The sequence below is a fragment of the Apium graveolens genome, chromosome 4 (assembly GCF_009905375.1).
Source record: "Apium graveolens cultivar Ventura chromosome 4, ASM990537v1, whole genome shotgun sequence".
NCBI lineage: Eukaryota > Viridiplantae > Streptophyta > Magnoliopsida > Apiales > Apiaceae > Apium > Apium graveolens.
In genome coordinates this window covers 13,895,417-13,903,495 of record NC_133650.1, presented here as the reverse complement: position 1 = coordinate 13,903,495, position 8,079 = coordinate 13,895,417, and the positions used below count along the sequence as shown (strand labels likewise).

General features: G+C 34.4%; 1 long non-coding RNA gene across 1 annotated transcript; it reads left to right on the top strand.

Annotated features, from left to right (window-relative positions):
• The first annotated feature begins 1,065 nt into the window (after nt 1–1,065).
• Nucleotides 1,066–6,913, top strand: LOC141716671 (uncharacterized). The gene is made up of 5 exons (XR_012573289.1): nt 1,066–1,289; nt 1,403–1,588; nt 1,666–1,776; nt 1,889–2,156; nt 6,472–6,913. It is a non-coding gene; the product is annotated as an uncharacterized LOC141716671 (long non-coding RNA).
• The last annotated feature ends 1,166 nt before the right edge of the window (nt 6,914–8,079 follow it).

Below are 8,079 nucleotides of genomic sequence, written 5' to 3'. Positions count from 1 at the left end.
CCTTTCGAAACTTATTATACTTTGAACAGTAGTAGTTCAAGTAGATTTCTAAAAATGGTATAAGTATAGTGAAGTAATTGGTAAATTCATCTTCCTTTAAGCTTATATCCAGTAAGTAATTACCTTACGCTTGATAAAGGATTCTAATAAGTTATCCATTTAGATACTTGCATTATTGTTTACACTATATATTATCTTGCGAGCTGTAATGCTCACTCTTGCTTCATTTCTTCATCACACAACAACAGTTAGGAAAGATGGCCAGACTCAAGCAAACCCAGCGCAAGCGCGTGGGAAGCGTCCCGCGTCTTCCCGTTGATATTGTAGCTGCTATAGCTGCAGAGGTAGATCTATTGGTAGATCAGGCATTCTACTTTTGGGAACCAAATATTGTATAATTATAACTTGTGGCAGATAATGGCAATTAACTGTAAATTTATCAAGTAATCATTTTGGGTTGTAATAACTTTTAAATTGTGGATTCAAGGACTTCTACTTATTTCAATTTCATCTCTGAGACTATAACGGGGTGTGGTGTGTGTTAGTGTGTGGTCATAGCATAAGGTTATTTATTATAATTAAGTGAAGTGATATTGTGGAAAGAAAGACCGTGAAGACCCGGATTCCCGACCCCGGATCTGGGGGTGTTACATTTACATTTTATTTTAATTGATTATTATATGTGGTCATGCCGGCAGATACTATATGCAAATTGAGAAAAAAAATAACAGAGTTGTATTTTCGCTATTATTGGTGGCAGTTCTGAATTGGATGTGTTCAATATAAATGTTATGTGTAGCCTACCAGATGTGTGTACATATGGCTATGACTTATTTGTGGTCCATGAAATAGAGTTGAAGTAATTAATATCATGACTGTTATGATTGCCTACTGATATATGCTTGATGGCTATTAGCATTGTTTTTTATTCAATAAGAAATCAGATATTTAATCATTGGCAGTTGCAGATAAGATAAAAGGTTCTGATCTTGTTTGTAGGACATACAATAAATTGAAACAGTTAACTTCTGATTTGAATTTATAATTTAGCGTGATGTATGTGAAGTGGGTTATTTTCTCCATCTATTTTATAACAGGGCACTACCATCTGCGTTCATTTTTTAGTTTATGAACTAATCTGTCTGTAATGTTTGCTGTGTTTGTGGTTCTTCGAAGCATATCCTACTATAACACGTAGTAATGTTATAAGTATATCATACAAATATCTCATCTAGCATATGAAATGTTGATTCTTCCCTCAACTCACAGTTCTCAATGTCCTTTGAAAGGTATGTTGTAGTTGGAAATGAACCATTCCTTGTTGCTTTCAATGGAACCTTTCTTTGTTGCTTTCAATGGAACCTTTCTTGATACAACTTTACCTGCCCTCCAATGAAACCAGGCCCTATATATGCTTATTTATTCATCCTTATAGACGAGGATTCAAAGATCATTCAACCAGGTAAATTTGAATGACATTGGGGAACTTTCTACTTTGATGGTAAACCTAAATATATCTGAAGCTTGGAGCAGCAGATAGTAGTGGTCTAGTAGCAGCAAGCAATATTCAGTATCTTCCTAAAAAATGGTGTGTAATGTCATCTGCAGTAAGTCTTGAGGATTCAGAAATTACAGCTAGCGTAAGCTACGCTTGTGAAAATGCAGGTTGTACTAGCCTAGGATACGGAACATCTTGTGCAAATCTCGACCAACATGGGAACATTTCATTTACTTTCAACAGTTACTACCAACAGAACAACCAGCTCGAGACTACCTGTAAATTTCCGAATCTCTCAGTGATCACCACTAGTGATCCATCAACTATAGAATGCAAATTTAAAATCAATATCTGCAAAATAACCAACTGTTCTCTTTGTCTCTTCCCTAGGCTTATGGGCATCGCGTCATGACAGTCTCCCTGCATTATGATAAGTATAAAAATGCTTGGGACACACAAGTTGCCTATTGCAGGCCCTACATATACAGGATCATCATTTCTAGTCTCTGAAAGTGATAATGCTTCTATTTATTGATTTAATGTTAGCTTGTTGGTTTATCAATTTCAGGTTTAGGGAAATACTGGATCAAAAATCTATGGACCTATTACTGGCAAGGATTACTAGGACAATCAACTTCAATTTAGCTTGCTTTACCAGGTGAACAACCCACAATTGTTATCTGTGCGCAGATGTACAGTTTTAATTCTGTATTTTTTGTTTATTAGGAATCTACACCTACTTTACCAAGTCATGCCTTTATTACTTTCAGGCAGCTCATATTAGTTATAGATATCTTGAATGTGCAGTTACAGATATCTATCGCACTTAGGATCATGACGCCCTCCAAACCCGGGTTTTAGATTTAGGGGTCACTTGCCACTAAAATATAATAAAATAATCACAGCGGAATAATACAATAAATGTAACCCCTTGCATGCAACTGGATCGATCACAGGTTATAGTATGGAACAGGCACTAATACAAACCAAATGTTATTACAAACCATAAGTCTAATTAGTTTTACAACTTATTCAAATTTTATTACAAACCGTTATACTATTCAAGCGTCCCAAACTGTCTACCTGGAAAACACACCAAACTAATTACAAGCACTCGACTTCTGATCAAACTTGGGACTCAAGCCTGCTCTGGCTTAGCTGAAAGATTAGAATAATAAACAAGTATGAGTGAAAAGATGCTCAGCAAGTAATATAGAGTTTGTAAGTGAACAACAATAACAATATCTGAGTAAAATCAGAAGCTGATATAAACTTTAAAGTTTAAGCGATTGTTTAATAAAATACAATTATGCACTATGTCGTTCCTGATGATCAGTCATGAAACAACACCGGTATCCCGCAGCCATACCGTAAATATAGGTATCGATATCCCGCAGCCATACCGTACCTATTGGATATCCATGAAGAAGGCATATACTCGCCTAGTGAGACATTACACTTTCGTATAATAACTCACACTGGACCGGTGCCTCGGCCCCTTATACTAACCAAGAATCAATTCACAAAATAATTTTGATTAAAGGAGTCGGATCAATGACATCCTTATCTATTCAACTCCCCATGTCACATGGTCCAGAGTTATCTCAACAACTGATGGCGAAATAACTAGAACAATTAGTTATTCGCTAATCTCAATTCAAAGTTTCACTGTATGGAGTATATCTGGATAGTATAGTTATTCACTGTCTATCGAATCAAAAGGTTGGTTATAGCAGAATGATTGCTAGAATACGAGAATATCAATAAATATAGGAATATTGTTATTCAATATGCTATCAAAGTATTTATAAACAGTTCTTATATTTGAATATGTAAAACGATAAGCTATTCTGAATTTAGAATATGGAAGAATACTTGAATAATATAGTTCGAAATGAAGATCACTTGAACGATAAGTGAAGTTAGGGTTACTTGCCTGGTATGCTCGATAACCTCTTACTATAACTCTGCTTATAATTGCTGGCTACTATCTCCGTCTAACACTTGACTACGCTCCTTGCTACTCGATTCTATAAACAAAAGGACTATCTTAATTGACAAAACCAAACTCAATCGACGTAACTATACGTCTTGACATCTACCCGACCGTTTATAACTAAGCATGGCATTTTAAACTGTAAACAAATAGCACACATATCATGTAACACATAATCATGGCTTTTGTATAACACGTAATTACGTATTTCATGTAACACATAAGTCAAATCATTAAAAGATAGGTCCTAGGGCGTTTAAAATGAAATTCAGATCAATATTAGCATTTACCGATAAAATACCGACTCAAACTGATACACAAATCAAATGACATTGTAATACAAAAGAAATTAGGTCTCAAAAGTATTTTTATTAGAAGCACAATATATTTCTGAGTTTGTACGCGTTCGTTTCGTATTAAACGGACGAACGGTTTATTTATTATGAATAAAATAAGAAATACATATATTTAAATCAATTAATTATAATATTAATTGATTTTTAAATACCAAAATATAATTTTTAAAACCTAAAAATAATTTTTAGGAATTATTTGAATTAATTATAAATAATTTATATTTATTTAACTATTTATAAATAAAATTAATTGATTAATTGATTTTTAATCAATTAATTAAATTTATAAATAATTAACTTAAATGAATTATAAATAATTAAATCAAATTGTACTTTTGAAAATAATTAAAGAAAATAATTTTACGAATTTAAAATAATTATAAAAAATAATTTTTAGAATTAAAAATAATAAGTAAATGATTTTTAAATATAAATTAAATGATTTTTGTAATTTAGAAAATGATTTTTAAAATAAATCAAAAAAAGTAAATGCATAAACAGATTACAGAAATGGGATTTGGGAAATAATGGATCAAAAACGGGTTATAATTAAAACCCAACCGGGTCGAGGAGGAAGATTCCCGGGTCGGGTTGAAGCCGACCGGTTTCTGGACGAACCCAGATTCCGGTGGCATCCCCGTACCTCCGGCGAACCCCCCTGCCAACAACCAGGTACAGGTAGCCTCAATTCGTTCCACTAATCGATCCCTCTCACTCCTGCGGGTCGATTTCATTCGCAACTAGCAGATTGTCAAGCCCGGAACTCGTTCGCCGGCGAACTGCCATTAAAGCCGGCGAGATCCCGAAGCTTTTTCGGCGAAAATCATTCTCAACGATTTACTCAACCAAAAATCACGTTACAGGTATCAAAATAAAGCTTGGGATTACCACAATCATTACCAAGAATCATTAACAACAATCCTTTACCCAAAACTCTACGAAATCGAATTGAAAAAAAACATAAACACAAGAACTCGGGTTTAGCTAAATCCTAATCAAAAACATACAAATCATATATGAAAATGATCCTTGAAACACCAGGAACAACAATCAAGCAACCAAAACATCAAGTAATCCCTTAATAATCAAAAACGAATTCTCAAGAATAAGAACACCAAAAATTCGATTTTTATAAATGTTATACCTCAGTTCAAGATGTTGGTATCAATGGAAAGCTCTCGTCGAGAGGAAGATTTTGGTTACTAACCGTCTGATTTGGTTTCCAGAATCGATCAAAAATCACGATTGAAGTTAAGGAAGAAATTCTCACCCCCAAAGTTGTTCTTGGTGTTTATGAATTTTCTGAATTTTTATAAAATAAAATAAATAAAAATGAATAAATAAAATCAGTTTCAGGTATTTATATAAATCTGATATTATATCCCCAAAATAAATTAAGGATGTTTTTATCCCTTAATTTTAATAATTAGGGCCCCAAAATAATAATTACGGGGAACAATTTTAAAAATGATAAAATACAAAATTAATGTCAAAATTCCCCGAAAATTGCGAATAATTCAAAAATACAAAAATAAAGGGTATTTGAAATACGAATAATTTTATAAAAATAAAAACATCGATTTTGTGGGGTTTGTCGTCCCGGTGGGGTCCGGTTCGTTGATTTTTGAAAAACGGAAACGATCCCTAAATTACCAGAAAATCCCGAAAACACGTAAAATACACTCAAACGCGCATAAAATCAAATAAAGCGGGTATCTTAATAAAGACACTAATAATTACACGTTCTGTTTGCAGATAAGTTCATATAATTGCAATTTAAACATATCGTTAATCAATCGAAAAATTTTCTGGCCCGCACAGAAACACACATAACAGTTATAACATCTCATATCATAGCAATAATTACTTTAAATTTATAAAACACACAATATTTATTAATTTAACATATAATATTCACATAATTTTCCCGGATATTACATCCTTCCCCCCTTAACAGGATTCTGTCCTCAGAATCAGCCTAGTAAACCAAATGAGGATACTTGGATTGCATTTCGCTTTCCAACTCCCAAGTCGACTCTTCAACCTTGGGATTCTTCCACAAGACTCGCACTAAAGATAAAGACTTATTCCTAAGTACTTTTTCTTTCTTATCTAAAATCTGCACTGGTTGCTCTACAAAAGATAAATCTGGCTGAATCTCGATTGGCTCGTATTCTATCACATGGTTCGAATCAGGCAAATAATGCTTCAACATTGACATGTGGAACACATTGTGAATATGCTGCATGTGAGGTGGTAACGCTAACTCGTAAGCAACTTTTCCCACACGCCTCAAAATCTCAAAAGGGCCAACATAACGCGGACTCAGCTTTCCTTTCTTTCCAAATCTTGATAAACCCTTCCAAGGAGAAACCTTCAATAACACTACTTTTCCAATTTCAAATTCCATATCCTTTCTGGTAGGATCAGCATATTTACGTTGACGATCTTGAGCTGCTATCAATCGTTTCCGAATAAGTTCTATTTTCTCCTTTGTCTGCTGGATCAATTCTGGACCCAAAATCTTTCTCTCACCAATTTCTTCCCAACATATTGCAGATCTGCATCTTCTCCTGTTAGATATATTTGATAATGTCATGGCTAATATAATTTATGTTTAGATTTCAGATCTTACTTAACAAGACAAATCAGTACTTAACTGTTCATCAGTACTTATACTGGAAGTCAGGACTGAAGGATATCAGTACTTATATTATCAGGAGATAATCATCAGAAGTTAGATATCAGAACTTAAGTGATGAAGGATGATCAGAGTAGGACAGTAGCTGATTAAAGGAAAGAAGATCGAGATAAAGATAAGAAGAGATATGCATGAAGAAGGAATTTCGTGAAGAATGGAATACTTGGAAGAAAAGATATCTGATTGATATATTTTAGGAAGCAGAATTATATTCCATATCAATTAGCGATTATCTTGTAACTGTGTAGTATATAAACACAGACATAGGGTTTACACTATAAGTGTTATCATATATTTCGAGAAGATTATTCATTGTAACCCTAGCAGCTCTCGTGATATTTGTTCATCACTGAGAGGTAACAGTTCCATACTGTAACAGAGTTTATTGTTTCAATAAAGTTTGTTTTCTGTTACTTAATATATTAAAGTTCGATTTGATTGTATTATACACTGTATTCACCCCCTCTACAGTGTGTGTGACCTATCAAGTGGTATCAGAGCCTATCTGTTAACACACATACAGTTAAAGATCCAAACACAATCATGTCGGACACAGAAACTCCAACTAAGCCTACCAAAACTGAGGAACCACCAAAGACACAAATTCAGAGTCGGTATGAGACCATCAGAGTTCCCATACTGAGACCATCTGAATATCCCATATGGAAGGTAAGGATGACCATCTTCCTGGAAGCAACAGATCCAGAATACCTTGATAGAATCAAGGAAGGGCCTCACAAACCAACCAAGCTTGCTGTTGCAGTTGCAGGTGAAGCAGCAAAGACCGTACCAATGGAGAAGAGTGATTATACTGCTGAAGATATAGCATCAATTGCTAAGGATGCTAAGGTACGACACTTACTGCATAGTGCCATTGATAATGTAATGTCAAACAGGGTAATCAACTGCAAGACTGCTAAGGAAATATGGGATGCTCTGGAAACAAGGTGTCAGGGAACTGACACAATTAAGAAGAACAGGAAGACAATACTCACTCAAGAGTATGAACACTTTGACTCAAAGACTAATGAGTCATTGAATGATTTATATGATAGATTTGTCAAACTTTTGAATGATTTGTCATTGATTAATAAAGAGTATGATCTTGAAGATTCAAACCTTAAGTTCCTGTTAGCTCTTCCTGAATGCTTGGATTTGAAGGCAACGACAATAAGAGACAACTATAATCTTGATGAAACAACTTTTGACGAAATCTATGGTATGCTCAAGACTCATGAGCTTGAGATGGAACAAAGAAGCAAGAGGAAAGGAGGAAAGTCAAGGACAGTTGCTCTTAAGGCTGAAGAAGAATTCCCCAAAGCAGCTTCCTCAAGGAAAGACAAGGGTAAAGCTCTTGTCATAAAGTCTGAAACTGAGTCATCAAGTTCTAAAAGTGATGATGACTCAGATTCTGAAAGCTTGCCTGAGACTGATGCTGATGAGGAGATGATGAAGCTGTGTGCTCTTATGGTGAAAGGAATCACAAAGATTGCATACAGGAAGTTCAAGAAGGGAAAGAAGTTTTCCA